Consider the following 19,574-nt stretch of genomic DNA (forward strand, 5'->3'; position numbering starts at 1 on the left):
GCTGTTGATAACAAGGGCATTTGCTAAATAGATGGTGTGTGTGCAACAATATACTGAAAGGTCAATTATATTGTGCAGCTTATCTCACCACCTGTAGTTATTTAGGTGAAAGCTCCAAAATGCTTGCCTAATATGTCTGTTTATCCAAAAGGAAGTAAAGAGGGAGAGCTAGAAAGATAGCATTGCGTTACATTACATGGCAATGCAATGCACAGTTGCTGAAGTTGAACCAAAATGAGCTTGTCATCTGGCTTCTGCAACTTTGAACATGAAAAATCCAATGAGGAGAAGAAAAGCAAAGCCAAAGAGTCCATCCCAAAATCCGACAAACAAGCAAAATGAACAAAAAACATTGAATTCAATACTTTCTGATTTTAGAAACTGCATTAAAGAAGGGGTGCACCGGTCCTGGAGATACTGCAATACCAGGTCAATGCGTGGAGTGGACAGAGCAAGCTCTTTTTCCATCTCCCTGTTCTAAAAATCCATTTAATATATGGTCCCCAGATAGGGGACGTATCAGATATTAAACTGATAAGAACAGATAAGGTTTCAACGCAATTTTATTGATTCAAAAGTATATTTACAAAGGTTTTAAAAAAGAACATTTATAACATTACAATAAAATGATAAAACATGATAATAATCAATTCAAGTTTTTTGTAAAAACACAATTTACCATCATAAAACCATTGTAACAATTAAGAAAATCATAATTACAGATGTACTTGGGTTTATTTAATTACCACTAATTGTGTTCCATAATTGTACACACCACATAGAAGCCGCTTCTTTTGCTCCATACAGTTTTTTATCTCTGAGATAGTAAATATACATTTCACTTAAAGCAATTTTTATACAGTCTGTTGAATCAATATGATCATGTTTGAAGAGTAAAATATTTCTAACTTTCCACATGGCATTTTTAAAACAATTAATAATAATCCAGGCAACTCGGAATTGTTTAAAATTTGGACACTTAAAAAGACCATAAAAGACATAAAAGTGATTAAAATCTTTCAGGCCACATGCCCATTTTAAAAGTGGGCCTACCTTTCTCCAAACCTCCTGTGCAAAAGGACAATTCCAAAAGAGATGCAATACAGACTCACTTTCCCCGCATATATCTCTTGGACATTTGGCTCTCGCCACCAGCCCCCGCCTATGTTGAAACTCACGGGTAGGGAGGCACTGGTGGACGATAGCCCAGGCAAGGTCCTTGTGTACATTTGCAAGATATTTCCCGTACACATTTCGCCACACCGTTTTGGACCTTGCCTGTGAAAAATTGGAGACAGGAATTGTGTCCTCAGAGTGTCTGCAAGCAATAGATACCTTCCTTTGGTCCCCCAATATATCAGGCTCCAATTCCTGGAGACCTAAAAGCCTGACCGTTTTCTCAAGTATCACATACTGTTTAGGTGGGCACAGGAGCACAGGAGAACTTAAAGGTAGGCTAAACCACCTTTTAAAAATCATTCCTGCTGCATATTTTAAAAAATAACTAAAAATGCCATCAGATTTAAAAACCTTAAAACAGAAGCAGAAATACTTTATATGGAAAAAGGTAAAAAAATTGGGTACATCTTTACCTCTATTAGATTTACATTTGTACATCAGATCTCTTTTTAACTTTTCCATTTTTGAACCCCATAAAAACATAAAAACAATTCTTGTTACTTTCTTGATTTGTAAATTGGAAGGGGGAAACACCATTGCAACATACAACATAATGGGAATTAAAACGGCTTTAATAATTAAAATTTTACCTTCCATACTAAGGTTCCTTAAATTCCACAATGAGATCTTTTATTCAATTTTATCCATTGCAGAGTCCCAGTTAGGGTCCCCCTCATTGTCTTGGTTAAAAATAATTCCTAAAATTTTTATGTGATTTTTCTGTATCACTATCCCAGGGGTCAAAGAGGAGTCCCATCCCCCCACATTAAAACAGTCACATTTATCTATATTTAATTTAAAACCTGAGGCTTCACAGAAAAATTGTGTGTTTCTCAATACCCTCCTCAGAGATGTGGAATCTGGACATAGTATGGTAACAACATCCATGTAACTTAGGGCTTTAAGTTGCATACCCCTACTCCCGGGAATAGGTACCCCTTTAATTACTTTATCTTTTCTCAGTATGGTTAATAGTGGTTCCATAACACAGATAAAGAGCAGTGGTGAGAGAGGGCACCCTTGTTTCACCCCTGATAATAGAGGAACCCCCTTCGTTAAAAACCCATTTACAGAAATTTGGCTAAAACAAGAATGATATAAAAGCATAATGCGGGTTAAAATTTTCTCTGGAAACGCCATTTTTTTAAGAACCATAAAAAGAAATTCATGCGATACCCTGTCAAAAGCTTTTTCAAAGTCTAAGGATAAAATAGCAAGGTTTTGACTTCTCTCTTTTGAATACCATATGGTATCCCTAATTATGTTGAGGGACTCAGCTATGGTTCTTCCGGGAACACCACATACCTGGTTAGGGTGAATTAATTTGGCTATAAAGGGTTTTAAACGGACTGCAATAAGTTTAGCTAAAATTTTATAATCAAGGTTTAAAAGCGTAATAGGCCGCCAGTTTTTAAGTTGGCTCCTATCCCCTTTTTTATATATTAAAGATACCAGACCTCTCCTCCAAGATGGGGGTAATTTATTAGTATTAAAAGCTTCTTTAAACAATAAAAACATATCGTTCTTTAAAATTCCCCAAAAAGTCAGATAAAACTCAATCGGTAGACCGTCTTCCCCAGGGGCTTTCCCACTGGAGAAACTTTTAAAAATCTGTAAAAGTTCCTCACTGGTGAGATCCCTAGATAAAATACCCTGGTCTAAAATATCTAACTTAAAATCAAGGGAATTAATAGCATACTCTAAAAAGGATGGATCTATAACTTTAGTGTTAAAAAGAAGTTGATAAAAATTAAAAGCTTTTCCTAACATACCCTTAATATCATTTTCACCTTCAAGATTTAGGCTTGCGTTCCTCCTCCCCATTACCTTTTTGAAGAAGAATCGGGAGCATTTCTCTCCTTCCTCCAGGTGCTGTACATGGGAGTTAAAAATTATTTGTTTTCCTTTTTCATTAAGAGCATTTTTTATTTCAGACTTAAGATTTGCAATATCATCATCCACATCAATACCAACTTCTTTTAGTTTAAAGAGTACTTGTAATCTCATATTAAAAACATAAAACCACTGCTTTTTCTTTTTTGCTTTCATTTTCCCTGCCTTAATAAAAAATAATTTAATCTTAGGTTTAATGCTCTCCCACCAATCCAGCATCGAGGCGCGGGGGTCTCTCTTTGATTGCCAGCACTGGTAGGCCTGCACAAACCTCTTTTGAATATCAATATCCTCTAGGAGAGTTGTATTTAATCTCCATGGGCCTCTTGAGGTATTTTGTTCCCCTGCTAACTCTAAAAACACAGATAAAACTTTATGATCAGAGAATAAATTAGATAAAAGAAAACATTTACAAGGTTTAAAGGCAGTAGAAGCAAATATGAAATCAATTCTAGAAGAAACTCTTCCATTGGACCATGTAACACCTGGATCCGCCGGCAATAGCTCCTTCCAGCAGTCCTGTAATCTAAAATCATCAATTAAACTTTTCAACAAATAGGAGGTACGGTCTTTACGATTCACATCCCCACCCTGCCGGGATTCCCCATCACGTAAACAATTAAAATCTCCTCCCACTAGCAGGGGGGTTGACCCAACACAAAATAATGGCAATATTTCAAGTAAATCCGCCCTTTCCTGCTTCCCAGGAGGAGCGTACACATTTAATAAACGTAAAGAAAGTCCATTAAAAACAAGATGTATTAAAATAGCTCTGCCAGGTATAATTTCAGTCACAGATTGAATGATGGTAGAATGTCCACGGCAAAGTAGTCCAACTCCGGCAGCACGACAGTCATTAGCACCGGACCACACAGAAGCGCCCAGTTTCCAGTCTTCTTTTAAGTCCTTATAATTTAAATTACTCTGTATACCACATTCTTGTAGAAAGCAGAAATCAAAGTCCAATGTCTCTAAATAAGAAAATAAAGCAGCCCTACGTGTAGGGCTCTTTAGGGACCTCACATTTAGTGAGGAGATTTTAAGAGGAACAGACATTAAGAAGAATCAGGATCTGAAGATGGGAAGAAGTCAATACACGGCACCTCCTCCTCCGCATCTCCAGGGGTCAGGATTTGTTTAATATTACCGGGATCTGAAGCAGGCAAAAAGGCATCATCCACTTTTGGCTCCTCATCTGGACCTCGACATCCGTGTTTTCTTTGGATATCAGGTTGCTTTACGTCCTCCCGTTGCCTTTTCAGAGGCTGGGAGCTGTCCATCTTTTCCAAGTCCTGTGCATCTGCAGTCCTCATGGCGGTCTGGTCTATGGAACGGGTGTCATCCCTCTGGGTCGTCTTGTCCTCTGGTCTGGTCACGGAACTACTGCGACTTCTGGTTCGAGGACCAGGGCTCGACTGGGTCTTAGCCGGGTCCTTTTTACTTCACGCCCTAGAGGTCTCTCTTTCCGACACACTGGTTGATCGATTAAGGAGCGTACCCTTTTTGCCCTTACTCAAGATCACCGATGATGGTGTGGCGAATCTGGGTGCTTGCTTAATCGGGGTACTAGAGGTCTCCTCAGTTCCACATAATGCCGGTGGTGCATTCATGCTGGATGAGGACCCTTCCTCTTGACTCTGAGATACGGCAACATCTAGAGCCAGAACATCGATCAATTCCACAGAGAGCGAACCCTCGGTTAATCTTATGGAGCCCCTACGACCGTCCTTCTGTGGAACTACCAGCGGGCCCTCTGGCGGAGCCGTTGAAGGATTTGGTCCGGACCCGTCAGCGTGCGCCAACCCAGGTCCAGGGGCAGGTGTAGTAATACTCCCTCCGAAGTATTCTTGGATAGTCAGTTGACCTGACTTAAACATGTCATATGTTTTTGACTTTTTGCTCGGACAATTCCTGAAGGCGTGACCTGCCTTCCCACATAGGTTACATACGATCTCAGAGTCACACGTAGCGGAGGTGTGCCCACTCTTAACGCACTTGTTGCAAAAGACTACATGAGCCCTTGTACAATTTTCTCGTGTATGCCCATATTCATGACAATTCCGGCATTGAAGGGGCATTCCTGGGTAGCGTAGGAATCCCCTGACATTACCAATGGCAAAATTAGCAGGCGGGTGGTGAAGACCACCAATGCCGCTCTGATCTGGATGGAACTTCACCAGGTATTTCCTCTTCCCATTCCAGAAGCGCTGGGAGTTGAGGATATCATGTGAGAAGCGCACTGACTTGCAGTAACGCTTCAAAAAGGTTTCGATATCGCCCTCAGAGACGAATGGGCTGTACATGAAGATCACCAAGGGTACTTCCTCTTCACCGTACAGGAAGTCAAAGCTCAGCCCGTTCAGTCTCTCATCGTCCTTGTCCGCAACCATCAGTGCTGCATGGATATTATCACAGCATAATTTAGCCATAAAGGAAATGGTATATCGCCCACGGAGTTCCTGATCGTAAAGACACAGGATCTTATCTCGCTCCAGGTGGAAGAACCCAAAAAGAATCTCATGCACGATGTACTGCAGATTCTTCTCATGGCGCTGGCATTCATCCACCATGATTCTAATGGACTGTCGCAGTGGAGTCTCCCCCACCGCAAATCCAAAAGAAAAAGGCATTTTCGGCCCTCAGGGACTAAGCCCTCCCCCAATAGTAACAAGGGAATGAATCCCACAAAAGCAGGAACAAACTCAAGACCGAGGGAGGGGTACCCCAAGAACTTACACAGCCCACTAAGCGATAAAGCTCAGCAAAGGAAAACGCCCTTATTTCCTCGGATCGCCCCGAAGACAAGACACGATCGCTCCCCGTTGTCCGGGGACTAAGCCGACCTGCCAATAGCTGCAAGGGGGTGAAGCTCCCTCCGTTAAGAGAGAGCGATCCCCCAAGGCCAACAAGTCGGGTACCCCAGGCACCTCCTAGCCGAGACCAAGGCAGCAACCGTTAGATCACTGTACCTGATCCTAGCCAAAAGGCCGAGAAGCGATAACCAGAATTGGTTTCGAACTACGGAGCCACCCAAGGATCCTGAAGAGTCCATTTGTGGAGATGAGCTCCTGGACTCCCGTTAAGAAGACATGTTGTCAACCTCTAGATCCCTTACATGCCTGCACTTTTCGGCTTGCTGCTGCTGCAATCCACGCGTTTTAGATCTGCATAACTCCACCTCTTTAAACACAGCACCCTCACCCCCTGCTGTTCCCACCCGCCTCAACACCGTTGGAAGGGAGGAGAACCAATTAAGGCGGGGGGTGGGGTGGAACGAGCAGCTGTCTACCCTTAGCAGGAGGGCTGCTGATTACTTACCTCTCCTGCTGCTGCTGGCTGTCCAGCAGCAGACTGAAGGTGGCTGCTGCTGTGCGCAGGTATATAAAGGCTCAGAGCCTATTATGACACGCGCAGCCAGCGTTCCATTGCCACATTCCATCTACTGCAGGCAGGATACCTGGCTGGCTGAATGTCGCTGAGAAGCTCACAGAGACCGCCATAAGCAACAGTTTAACAGAATGCCACAGACTAATCAACCAAACTTTTTGGGTTGGGTTCTCTTTTATAGTCTGCAGGCATTATTTGAAAGAAGTCAGTGTTCCAGCAGAGGGAGACAACGTTTCAGAAAAGGCATTGTAGCAAACCAAAAAAGAAATTTTAAGCGCAGCAGAGTAACCAGCGCACATACCTGTTAGCTCAGGTGAGTTTAAAAGGCTGCTGTTGATAACAAGGGCATTTGCTAAATAGATGGTGTGTGTGCAACAATATACTGAAAGGTCAATTATATTGTGCAGCTTATCTCACCACCTGTAGTTATTTAGGTGAAAGCTCCAAAATGCTTGCCTAATATGTCTGTTTATCCAAAAGGAAGTAAAGAGGGAGAGCTAGAAAGATAGCATTGCGTTACATTACATGGCAATGCAATGCACAGTTGCTGAAGTTGAACCAAAATGAGCTTGTCATCTGGCTTCTGCAACTTTGAACATGAAAAATCCAATGAGGAGAAGAAAAGCAAAGCCAAAGAGTCCATCCCAAAATCCGACAAACAAGCAAAATGAACAAAAAACATTGAATTCAATACTTTCTGATTTTAGAAACTGCATTAAAGAAGGGGTGCACCGGTCCTGGAGATACTGCAATACCAGGTCAATGCGTGGAGTGGACAGAGCAAGCTCTTTTTCCATCTCCCTGTTCTAAAAATCCATTTAATATATGGTCCCCAGATAGGGGACGTATCAGATATTAAACTGATAAGAACAGATCAGGTTTCAACATAATTTATTAAGTGCGTAAAAGATGGTTTACAATCAAAAACAACAACACAAACAGTACATTATTAAAACACAGAATTCCACCCATAAAAACCCCATATACGATTAGCATCCCTCCTCCCAATACATTTGACATCCCTCAAGTAATAAATATACATCTGGCTAAAAGCAATTTTAAGACAATCCTTCACAGAAATAGCATCACGTTTAAAAAGTAAAATATTGCGTGCCTTCCAAAGGGCGTCTTTAAAACAGTTAATCATACACCAACATATACAATACTGTTGAGGGGTCGGACATTTAAAAAGGCCATATAAAACATATTCATGGTTAAAATCTCTTAAACCGCAAGTCCATTTTAAAAGAATCCCAACTTTGTGCCAAAGTTCCTGTGCAAATGGGCAATTCCACATAAGGTGCAAGGTGGTTTCGTCATAAACACATGAGTCTCTGGGGCATTTTGCTCTGGCCACCAGGCCTCTCCTGTGTTGAAACTCTCTGGTGGGGAGGCACTGGTGGACCACCATCCATGCGATGTCCTTATGTCCATTTGCTAAGAATTTCCCGAAGACATTCTTCCAAACTTGCTTCGACCTCTCTTCTGAGAAATTTACTATGGGGGTCACATCTTCATTCCTCCTCAGAAAAGATAAAAGCTTCTTGCGGTCTTTAAAAATGTCCATATTAAAATCACCAAGGCTATAAAATCGAACAGTCTTTTCTAAGATTGCTTGGTGTTTGGGGGGGCATAGTAAAACAGGGGAATTCAACGACAACTTAAACCATCTTTTAAAAATCATCCCACAAGTATATTTTAAAAAATAACTTAGCGCACTATTACCATTAAAATGTTTGAAACAAAAGCAGAAATAATTTAAATGCAAATAAATATGTAAATCGGGGACATCCCTTCCGCCTTTCATTTTATTCTTCCTCATTATTTCTCGCCTTAATTTTTCCATTTTGGAGTTCCATAAAAACATAAAGATCATCCTAGTCATTTTTTTAATTAAAACATCAGAGGGGGGGTACACCATAGCTATATACAGTATGAGGGGTAACAACACTGATTTTATAATTAAAATTTTCCCCTCCATTGTTAGGGACCTCAAACCCCAAAATGATATTTTCTTTGACATTTTTTCTATGACATTCTCCCAGCTTTGAGTTCCCACATTCTCCTCGTTAAAAACAACTCCAAGAATTTTTACATTGTCTCGTTTTATAGTGAGCTGCGGGAGTTGGGCGGTGTCCCAGGATCCCAAAGTCAGACATTCAGATTTATTTAAATTAAGTTTAAAACCGGATGCCTGGGAAAAAAAATCAATGCGCAACACCGCCCTCCGGAGGGAAGCAGGGTCCACGCACACAACCGTCACGTCATCCATGTAGCCAAAGACTCTCACATCACTGCCACCTCCGCCTGGAACAGGAACCCCTCTAATCACTTTGTCTTTCCTTATTGCGCTCAGCAGGGGCTCCATGGCGCAGATGAACAGGATGGGCGACAAGGGGCATCCCTGCTTCACTCCGGACTCAAGGGGAACTCCATCTGTTAAAAAGCCATTAAGAGAAATTTGACTAAAACAATTTTTATATAAAATCTTAATACAATTTAAAAGCATATTAGGGATACCCATTCTTTTTAAAACTCTAAAAAGAAATCTATGAGAGACTCTATCGAAAGCTTTTTCAAAATCTAGGGCTAAAAGAGCTACATTTTGACCCCGGTCTCTGGAATACCAAATTACATCCCTTAATACGTTTAAAACCTCTGAAATACTTCTGCCTGGTACACTACAAACCTGCTCAGGCTGGATTAGTTTGGCAATGACACTCCTGAGCCGGTCTGCAACCACCTTAGCAAGTACCTTGTAATCAACATTTAGGAGAGTTATGGGTCTCCAATTCGCTAGAGTACTGCGGTCACCTTTTTTATATATCAAAGACACCACTCCTCTCCTCCACGAAAATGGCAACTGTTCACAAATAAAAAATTCTTTAAAAAGCATAAAAAGGTCCTCTTTTAAAATGTCCCAAAAAGTAAGGTAAAATTCTACAGGTAGTCCATCACACCCAGGTGCTTTACCCTTAGAGAAACTTTTAAAAACATAAAATAATTCCTCTAAAACAATATCGCGTTCTAAAAACTCCTGGTCTGTAAAATTTAACTTAAAATCGAGATCATTAAGAGCATCAGATAAAAAGGACTCATCTATACACTTTTTACTAAAAAGATGCTTATAAAAGTTAAAAGTAGCATTCAACATTCCCTGCATAGATGTTTCACCCTCTAGATTTGTGATCACTTCTCTTTTATCCATGACTTTTTTGAAGAAGAAGCGAGAGCACTTCTCCCCCTCCTCCAAGTGCTGCACTCTAGAGTTAAAAATAATCTCTTTCCCCTTTGTGTCTATGCAGTTCTGGATTTCAGTTTTTAGGCTAGCAATATCATCTCCCACCTCCACCCCTAGCTCTTTGAATTTAAAAAGTGTTTGTAGTTTGGTGTTAAGATCACTAAAACATCTTTTTTTCTCTCTAGCTTTACGTCTCCCTGCTTTTATAAAAAACATTCTGACTTTTTTTTTCAAATTTTCCCACCAGGTTGCCATAGGGGCATCAGAAGGTTTTTGTCGCCGCCAGGCTTGATAGGCTTTACCAAAGTCTTGTCGAATCAGAGGGTCCTCCAGCAGGTATGTACTTAGACGCCAGAGGCCCCTGTTGACCCTCTGTTCATCCCGGTATTCTAGATGCACCTCCAAGCCCTTATGGTCAGAAAATATATTTGATGTTAAAACACATTTTACAGGGTTAAAATCATCTGATAGGAAAATAAAATCGATCCTGGAGGACACCCCTCTTCCGGACCACGTATAATCAGGGTCCGTCGGCAGGAGTGACCTCCACGCATCGCATAATTTAAAATCAGTTATAAAATCTTTCAATAGATGACATGACTTATCCAATTTGCGTAAAGGGTCACCCCCTGCTCGTTGTTCACTAGCACAAAGACAATTAAAATCACCCCCTACGATCAGGGGAGATGACCCAGTACAGTACAATGGCAATATCCCAAATAAATTAATTCTCTCTTGCTTATCAAGGGGAGCATAAATATTCATTACACGTAGGGTAAAACCATTAAATTTAAAATGCACTAAAACCACTCTGCCTGGTACTATTTCTGTGACAGCATTTATAGTAATATTTCTCCCACGACAGAGGAAGCCCACCCCCGCTGACTTGTTGTCATTGGAGCCAGACCAGATGGAGGGCCCCAGTCTCCAATCTGTCTTGATATCATTATAATTTAGTGCATGTTGTATCCCGCATTCCTGTAATAAACATATGTCAAAGTCAGTGGTTTCTAAATACTTGAATAGAGCAGCCATACGAACTGGGCTCTTTAATGACCTCACATTCAGTGAGACAAGTCTTAATGTGGGCATTCATAGGTCAGGGTGGTGGATCTTCCATGAGGACACCTGACTCAAAGCCCTGTATATCAAATTGCTCCAGGACATCCGGGCTAGAGGACCCAAACGACTCGATATTCTGTGAGCCGGCGGTTGCCCCCTCGTAGGTCACGGTTCCCAGCCACATTCCAGGAGACGCTGGGGCTTCGACATTCCGTCTCTTTTTCGGGGCAGACTCCACTAGGTCACTGGTGCAGTCCTCCTCTTCCTCCACCTCCTCCAGGGGGGGAGACTGGTCCATCAGGACAAGATCAGCAACACAGATTTCCTGATGTTCGCCACCTAGAAGCAAAGCCCCCTCATCTGGCTGGCTAATCGCCCTGGAAGATCCTGAGGCCATCGCTGCGTGGTCCCCTGTAGCCAACCGCACAGGGGCACCACCCTCCAGCCCAACAGGATCGGTATCGGGAACCATCGATACGGAGGATACCCTCCCAGAAGGAGGACCCCCCCGCTCCGGTCCATGCGAGGTCCGCCCATCGTTAAGGGACTTCGATGCAGGTGCCGCCACAGAGGGGCCTCCGGCTCCCTGCTCCATCCCAGCCTTCTCGCCCTTCGAACCGCCCTCCGACGCCGGCCTGCCAGTGAAGACCGGTGGGCGCATCGGCTCAGCTTCAGAAGATGCAGCTTCTGCGTAGGTCCTGGTCCTGGTCCTGTTGGGGCATCCTCGGAACATGTGCCCCGCCTCACCGCAGAGATTACATTTCCTCCCAGCGGGACAGTCCTTCATTAAATGTCCGTAACAGCTGCAATTATTGCAGCGGTCTACTTTCCTGCCCGTGCAGGACGTTTGGGTATGACCCATTTGTCCACAGTTCCTGCAACATACTGGCATTCCAGGATAAAATAAGTAGCCTCTGCTCTTACCGATTACGAAGGTTGAGGGAGGGTGTAGCATTCCTCCCACTCCACTAAGGTCCGTCTTTAGACGGGCCATATACCTTCTCTTGCCGCACCAGAAGCCTACCGCGTTCTTCACAGAACCCAGGTATCTCAGATCATCACAATAGCGGGTAAGGTAGGTCGAGATGTCTGCAGCTTCCACAAAGGGGTTCGGGAAATGCACCACGATGGGGATCTCGTCATAAGCATACAAGAGACAAAAGGTTAGTCCATCCAATTCATCTAAGTAGTTTTTCTCGTTTACCTTTTGTACGAGTTGCTGACAGCATCCCTGGCTCTTGAAGGTGATGGTGTATGTCCCCTTGTACTCGTTGTCCTGGAAGCAGAATATGTCTTCCCGCCGAAACTCCAGAACTCCAAGAAGAATCCTATGGCAGATGTAGTCCAAATTCTTCTCCATCCTCGATGCTGCTCCAACTTCAATCCTCACGGTGTTCCGCATCCGGGCATCACCCGATGAATATGTGAGCGTTGCCGGCATCCTTCACTCAGGAACGTACCGACTCTTCTCTCTGAAAGGCGCAAGCCTTCATGGGATCCCTTCCCGTTGCTCCCGGACTAATCCTTCCTCCCAATAGCAGCAGGGGGGTTAAGTCCCTCCGAAGAGGAACGATCCCCCCAGGCCGAGAGAAAGGGTACCAAGAGCACCTCACAGGCAAGACCACACAGGTAAACCTGATAGATCGTGCCAAAAGGCCGAGAAGCGATAACCAGAATTGGTTTCGAACTACCGAGCCACCCAAGGATCCTGAAGAGTCCATTTGTGGAGATGAGCTCCTGGACTCCCGTTAAGAAGACATGTTGTCAACCTCTAGATCCCTTACATGCCTGCACTTTTCGGCTTGCTGCTGCTGCAATCCACGCGTTATAGATCTGCATAACTCCACCTCTTTAAACACAGCACCCTCACCCCCTGCTGTTCCCACCCGCCTCAACACCGTTGGAAGGGAGGAGAACCAATTAAGGCGGGGGGTGGGGTGGAACGAGCAGCTGTCTACCCTTAGCAGGAGGGCTGCTGATTACTTACCTCTCCTGCTGCTGCTGGCTGTCCAGCAGCAGACTGAAGGTGGCTGCTGCTGTGCGCAGGTATATAAAGGCTCAGAGCCTATTATGACACGCGCAGCCAGCGTTCCATTGCCACATTCCATCTACTGCAGGCAGGATACCTGGCTGGCTGAATGTCGCTGAGAAGCTCACAGAGACCGCCATAAGCAACAGTTTAACAGAATGCCACAGACTAATCAACCAAACTTTTTGGGTTGGGTTCTCTTTTATAGTCTGCAGGCATTAATTGAAAGAAGTCAGTGTTCCAGCAGAGGGAGACAACGTTTCAGAAAAGGCATTGTAGCAAACCAAAAAAGAAATTTTAAGCGCAGCAGAGTAACCAGCGCACATACCTGTTAGCTCAGGTGAGTTTAAAAGGCTGCTGTTGATAACAAGGGCATTTGCTAAATAGATGGTGTGTGTGCAACAATATACTGAAAGGTCAATTATATTGTGCAGCTTATCTCACCACCTGTAGTTATTTAGGTGAAAGCTCCAAAATGCTTGCCTAATATGTCTGTTTATCCAAAAGGAAGTAAAGAGGGAGAGCTAGAAAGATAGCATTGCGTTACATTACATGGCAATGCAATGCACAGTTGCTGAAGTTGAACCAAAATGAGCTTGTCATCTGGCTTCTGCAACTTTGAACATGAAAAATCCAATGAGGAGAAGAAAAGCAAAGCCAAAGAGTCCATCCCAAAATCCGACAAACAAGCAAAATGAACAAAAAACATTGAATTCAATACTTTCTGATTTTAGAAACTGCATTAAAGAAGGGGTGCACCGGTCCTGGAGATACTGCAATACCAGGTCAATGCGTGGAGTGGACAGAGCAAGCTCTTTTTCCATCTCCCTGTTCTAAAAATCCATTTAATATATGGTCCCCAGATAGGGGACGTATCAGATATTAAACTGATAAGAACAGATACTACACTTGATCTTAGCCAAAAGGCCGAGAAGCGATAACCAGAATTGGTTTCGAACTACGGAGCCACCCAAGGATCCTGAAGAGTCCATTTGTGGAGATGAGCTCCTGGACTCCCGTTAAGAAGACATGTTGTCAACCTCTAGATCCCTTACATGCCTGCACTTTTCGGCTTGCTGCTGCTGCAATCCACGCGTTTTAGATCTGCATAACTCCACCTCTTTAAACACAGCACCCTCACCCCCTGCTGTTCCCACCCGCCTCAACATCGTTGGAAGGGAGGAGAACCAATTAAGGCGGGGGGTGGGGTGGAACGAGCAGCTGTCTACCCTTAGCAGGAGGGCTGCTGATTACTTACCTCTCCTGCTGCTGCTGGCTGTCCAGCAGCAGACTGAAGGTGGCTGCTGCTGTGCGCAGGTATATAAAGGCTCAGAGCCTATTATGACACGCGCAGCCAGCGTTCCATTGCCACATTCCATCTACTGCAGGCAGGATACCTGGCTGGCTGAATGTCGCTGAGAAGCTCACAGAGACCGCCATAAGCAACAGTTTAACAGAATGCCACAGACTAATCAACCAAACTTTTTGGGTTGGGTTCTCTTTTATAGTCTGCAGGCATTAATTGAAAGAAGTCAGTGTTCCAGCAGAGGGAGACAACGTTTCAGAAAAGGCATTGTAGCAAACCAAAAAAGAAATTTTAAGCGCAGCAGAGTAACCAGCGCACATACCTGTTAGCTCAGGTGAGTTTAAAAGGCTGCTGTTGATAACAAGGGCATTTGCTAAATAGATGGTGTGTGTGCAACAATATACTGAAAGGTCAATTATATTGTGCAGCTTATCTCACCACCTGTAGTTATTTAGGTGAAAGCTCCAAAATGCTTGCCTAATATGTCTGTTTATCCAAAAGGAAGTAAAGAGGGAGAGCTAGAAAGATAGCATTGCGTTACATTACATGGCAATGCAATGCACAGTTGCTGAAGTTGAACCAAAATGAGCTTGTCATCTGGCTTCTGCAACTTTGAACATGAAAAATCCAATGAGGAGAAGAAAAGCAAAGCCAAAGAGTCCATCCCAAAATCCGACAAACAAGCAAAATGAACAAAAAACATTGAATTCAATACTTTCTGATTTTAGAAACTGCATTAAAGAAGGGGTGCACCGGTCCTGGAGATACTGCAATACCAGGTCAATGCGTGGAGTGGACAGAGCAAGCTCTTTTTCCATCTCCCTGTTCTAAAAATCCATTTAATATATGGTCCCCAGATAGGGGACGTATCAGATATTAAACTGATAAGAACAGATACTACACTTGATCTTAGCCAAAAGGCCGAGAAGCGATAACCAGAATTGGTTTCGAACTACGGAGCCACCCAAGGATCCTGAAGAGTCCATTTGTGGAGATGAGCTCCTGGACTCCCGTTAAGAAGACATGTTGTCAACCTCTAGATCCCTTACATGCCTGCACTTTTCGGCTTGCTGCTGCTGCAATCCACGCGTTTTAGATCTGCATAACTCCACCTCTTTAAACACAGCACCCTCACCCCCTGCTGTTCCCACCCGCCTCAACATCGTTGGAAGGGAGGAGAACCAATTAAGGCGGGGGGTGGGGTGGAACGAGCAGCTGTCTACCCTTAGCAGGAGGGCTGCTGATTACTTACCTCTCCTGCTGCTGCTGGCTGTCCAGCAGCAGACTGAAGGTGGCTGCTGCTGTGCGCAGGTATATAAAGGCTCAGAGCCTATTATGACACGCGCAGCCAGCGTTCCATTGCCACATTCCATCTACTGCAGGCAGGATACCTGGCTGGCTGAATGTCGCTGAGAAGCTCACAGAGACCGCCATAAGCAACAGTTTAACAGAATGCCACAGACTAATCAACCAAACTTTTTGGGTTGGGTTCCCTTTTATAGTCTGCAGGCATTAATTGAAAGAAGTCAGTGTTCCAGCAGAGGGAGACAACGTTTCAGAAAAGGCATTGTAGCAAACCAAAAAGAAATTTTAAGCGCAGCAGAGTAACCAGCGCACATACCTGTTAGCTCAGGTGAGTTTAAAAGGCTGCTGTTGATAACAAGGGCATTTGCTAAATAGATGGTGTGTGTGCAACAATATACTGAAAGGTCAATTATATTGTGCAGCTTATCTCACCACCTGTAGTTATTTAGGTGAAAGCTCCAAAATGCTTGCCTAATATGTCTGTTTATCCAAAAGGAAGTAAAAAGGGAGAGCTAGAAAGATAGCATTTCATTACACTACATGGCAATGCAATGCACAGTTGCTGAAGTTGAACCAAAATGAGCTTGTAATCTGGCTTCTGCAACTTTGAACATGAAAAATCCAATGAGGAGAAGAAAAGCAAAGCCAAAGAGTCCATCCCAAAATCCGACAAACAAGCAAAATGAACAAAAAACATTGAATTCAATTCTTTCTGATTTTAGAAACTGCATTAAAGAAGGGGTGCACCGGTCCTGGAGATACTGCAATACCAGGTCAATGCGTGGAGTGGACAGAGCAAGCTCTTTTTCCATCTCCCTGTTCTAAAAATCCATTTAATATATGGTCCCCAGATAGGGGACGTATCAGATATTAAACTGATAAGAACAGATACTACACTTGATCTTAGCCAAAAGGCCGAGAAGCGATAACCAGAATTGGTTTCAAACTACGGAGCCACCCAAGGATCCTGAAAAGTCCATTTGTGGAGATGAGCTCCTGGACTCCCGTTAAGAAGACATGTTGTCAACCTCTAGATCCCTTACATGCCTGCACTTTTCGGCTTGCTGCTGCTGCAATCCACGCGTTTTAGATCTGCATAACTCCACCTCTTTAAACACAGCACCTTCACCCCCTGCTGTTCCCACCCGCCTCAACACCGTTGGAAGGGAGGAGAACCAATTAAGGCGGGGGGTGGGGTGGAACGAGCAGCTGTCTACCCTTAGCAGGAGGGCTGCTGATTACATACCTCTCCTGCTGCTGCTGCTGCTGGCTGTCCAGCAGCAGACTGAAGGTGGCTGCTGCTGTGCACAGGTATATAAAGGCTCAGAGCCTATTATGACACGCGCAGCCAGCGTTCCATTGCCACATTCCATCTACTGCAGGCAGGATACCTGGCTGGCTGAATGTCGCTGAGAAGCTCACAGAGACCGCCATAAGCAACAGTTTAACAGAATGCCACAGACTAATCAACCAAACTTTTTGGGTTGGGTTCTCTTTTATAGTCTGCAGGCATTAAATGAAAGAAGTCAGTGTTCCAGCAGAGGGAGACAACGTTTCAGAAAAGGCATTGTAGCAAACCAAAAAAGAAATTTTAAGCGCAGCAGAGTAACCAGCGCACATACCTGTTAGCTCAGGTGAGTTTAAAAGGCTGCTGTTGATAACAAGGGCATTTGCTAAATAGATGGTGTGTGTGCAACAATATACTGAAAGGTCAATTATATTGTGCAGCTTATCTCACCACCTGTAGTTATTTAGGTGAAAACTCCAAAATGCTTGCCTAATATGTCTGTTTATCCAAAAGGAAGTAAAAAGGGAGAGCTAGAAAGATAGCATTTCATTACATTACATGGCAATGCAATGCACAGTTGCTGAAGTTGAACCAAAATGAGCTTGTAATCTGGCTTCTGCAACTTTGAACATGAAAAATCCAATGAGGAGAAGAAAAGCAAAGCCAAAGAGTCCATCCCAAAATCCGACAAACAAGCAAAATGAACAAAAAACATTGAATTCAATTCTTTCTGATTTTAGAAACTGCATTAAAGAAGGGGTGCACCGGTCCTGGAGATACTGCAATACCAGGTCAATGCGTGGAGTGGACAGAGCAAGCTCTTTTTCCATCTCCCTGTTCTAAAAATCCATTTAATATATGGTCCCCAGATAGGGGACGTATCAGATATTAAACTGATAAGAACAGATACTACACTTGATCTTAGCCAAAAGGCCGAGAAGCGATAACCAGAATTGGTTTCAAACTACGGAGCCACCCAAGGATCCTGAAAAGTCCATTTGTGGAGATGAGCTCCTGGACTCCCGTTAAGAAGACATGTTGTCAACCTCTAGATCCCTTACATGCCTGCACTTTTCGGCTTGCTGCTGCTGCAATCCACGCGTTTTAGATCTGCATAACTCCACCTCTTTAAACACAGCACCTTCACCCCCTGCTGTTCCCACCCGCCTCAACACCGTTGGAAGGGAGGAGAACCAATTAAGGCGGGGGGTGGGGTGGAACGAGCAGCTGTCTACCCTTAGCAGGAGGGCTGCTGATTACATACCTCTCCTGCTGCTGCTGCTGCTGCTGGCTGTCCAGCAGCAGACTGAAGGTGGCTGCTGCTGTGCACAGGTATATAAAGGCTCAGAGCCTATTATGACACGCGCAGCCAGCGTTCCATTGCCACATTCCATCTACTGCAGGCAGGATACCTGGCTGGCTGAATGTCGCTGAGAAGCTCACAGAGACCGCCATAAGCAACAGTTTAACAGAATGCCACAGACTAATCAACCAAACTTTTTGGGTTGGGTTCTCTTTTATAGTCTGCAGGCATTAAATGAAAGAAGTCAGTGTTCCAGCAGAGGGAGACAACGTTTCAGAAAAGGCATTGTAGCAAACCAAAAAAGAAATTTTAAGCGCAGCAGAGTAACCAGCGCACATACCTGTTAGCTCAGGTGAGTTTAAAAGGCTGCTGTTGATAACAAGGGCATTTGCTAAATAGATGGTGTGTGTGCAACAATATACTGAAAGGTCAATTATATTGTGCAGCTTATCTCACCACCTGTAGTTATTTAGGTGAAAGCTCCAAAATGCTTGCCTAATATGTCTGTTTATCCAAAAGGAAGTAAAAAGGGAGAGCTAGAAAGATAGCATTTCATTAGATTACATGGCAATGCAATGCACAGTTGCTGAAGTTGAACCAAAATGAGCTTGTAATCTGGCTTCTGCAACTTTGAACATGAAAAATCCAATGAGGAGAAGAAAAGCAAAGCCAAAGAGTCCATCCCAAAATCCGACAAACAAGCAAAATGAACAAAAAACATTGAATTCAATTCTTTCTGATTTTAGAAACTGCATTAAAGAAGGGGTGCACCGGTCCTGGAGATACTGCAATACCAGGTCAATGCGTGGAGTGGACAGAGCAAGCTCTTTTTCCATCTCCCTGTTCTAAAAATCCATTTAATATATGGTCCCCAGATAGGGGACGTATCAGATATTAAACTGATAAGAACAGATACTACACTTGATCTTAGCCAAAAGGCCGAGAAGCGATAACCAGAATTGGTTTCAAACTACGGAGCCACCCAAGGATCCTGAAAAGTCCATTTGTGGAGATGAGCTCCTGGACTCCCGTTAAGAAGACATGTTGTCAACCTCTAGATCCCTTACATGCCTGCACTTTTCGGCTTGCTGCTGCTGCAATCCACGCGTTTTAGATCTGCATAACTCCACCTCTTTAAACACAGCACCTTCACCCCCTGCTGTTCCCACCCGCCTCAACACCGTTGGAAGGGAGGAGAACCAATTAAGGCGGGGGGTGGGGTGGAACGAGCAGCTGTCTACCCTTAGCAGGAGGGCTGCTGATTACATACCTCTCCTGCTGCTGCTGCTGCTGCTGGCTGTCCAGCAGCAGACTGAAGGTGGCTGCTGCTGTGCACAGGTATATAAAGGCTCAGAGCCTATTATGACACGCGCAGCCAGCGTTCCATTGCCACATTCCATCTACTGCAGGCAGGATACCTGGCTGGCTGAATGTCGCTGAGAAGCTCACAGAGACCGCCATAAGCAACAGTTTAACAGAATGCCACAGACTAATCAACCAAACTTTTTGGGTTGGGTTCTCTTTTATAGTCTGCAGGCATTAAATGAAAGAAGTCAGTGTTCCAGCAGAGGGAGACAACGT

At 43.9% G+C, this 19,574-nt stretch overlaps 7 non-coding genes across 7 annotated transcripts; all 7 read right to left on the reverse strand.

Annotated features, from left to right (window-relative positions):
- Window positions 1-392: 392 nt before the first annotated feature.
- Window positions 393-581, reverse strand: LOC141229141 (U2 spliceosomal RNA). Its single transcript, XR_012295891.1, has one exon. It is a non-coding gene; the product is annotated as a U2 spliceosomal RNA (small nuclear RNA).
- Window positions 582-7,180: 6,599 nt separating this feature from the next.
- On the reverse strand, window positions 7,181-7,370 carry LOC141229142 (U2 spliceosomal RNA). The gene has a single exon (XR_012295892.1). It is a non-coding gene; the product is annotated as a U2 spliceosomal RNA (small nuclear RNA).
- Window positions 7,371-13,539: 6,169 nt separating this feature from the next.
- LOC141229190 (U2 spliceosomal RNA) lies at window positions 13,540-13,730 on the reverse strand. The gene has a single exon (XR_012295920.1). It is a non-coding gene; the product is annotated as a U2 spliceosomal RNA (small nuclear RNA).
- Window positions 13,731-14,839: 1,109 nt separating this feature from the next.
- LOC141229201 (U2 spliceosomal RNA) lies at window positions 14,840-15,030 on the reverse strand. Its single transcript, XR_012295931.1, has one exon. It is a non-coding gene; the product is annotated as a U2 spliceosomal RNA (small nuclear RNA).
- A 1,108-nt stretch (window positions 15,031-16,138) lies between these two features.
- LOC141229212 (U2 spliceosomal RNA) lies at window positions 16,139-16,329 on the reverse strand. Its single transcript, XR_012295942.1, has one exon. It is a non-coding gene; the product is annotated as a U2 spliceosomal RNA (small nuclear RNA).
- A 1,115-nt stretch (window positions 16,330-17,444) lies between these two features.
- On the reverse strand, window positions 17,445-17,635 carry LOC141229054 (U2 spliceosomal RNA). Its single transcript, XR_012295808.1, has one exon. It is a non-coding gene; the product is annotated as a U2 spliceosomal RNA (small nuclear RNA).
- Window positions 17,636-18,753: 1,118 nt separating this feature from the next.
- Window positions 18,754-18,944, reverse strand: LOC141229066 (U2 spliceosomal RNA). The gene has a single exon (XR_012295819.1). It is a non-coding gene; the product is annotated as a U2 spliceosomal RNA (small nuclear RNA).
- Window positions 18,945-19,574: the final 630 nt, after the last annotated feature.

The sequence above is a fragment of the Phyllobates terribilis genome, unplaced genomic scaffold (assembly GCF_046119375.1).
Source record: "Phyllobates terribilis strain yellow unplaced genomic scaffold, ASM4611937v1 Scaffold_455__1_contigs__length_1453912, whole genome shotgun sequence".
Classification (NCBI taxonomy): domain Eukaryota; kingdom Metazoa; phylum Chordata; class Amphibia; order Anura; family Dendrobatidae; genus Phyllobates; species Phyllobates terribilis.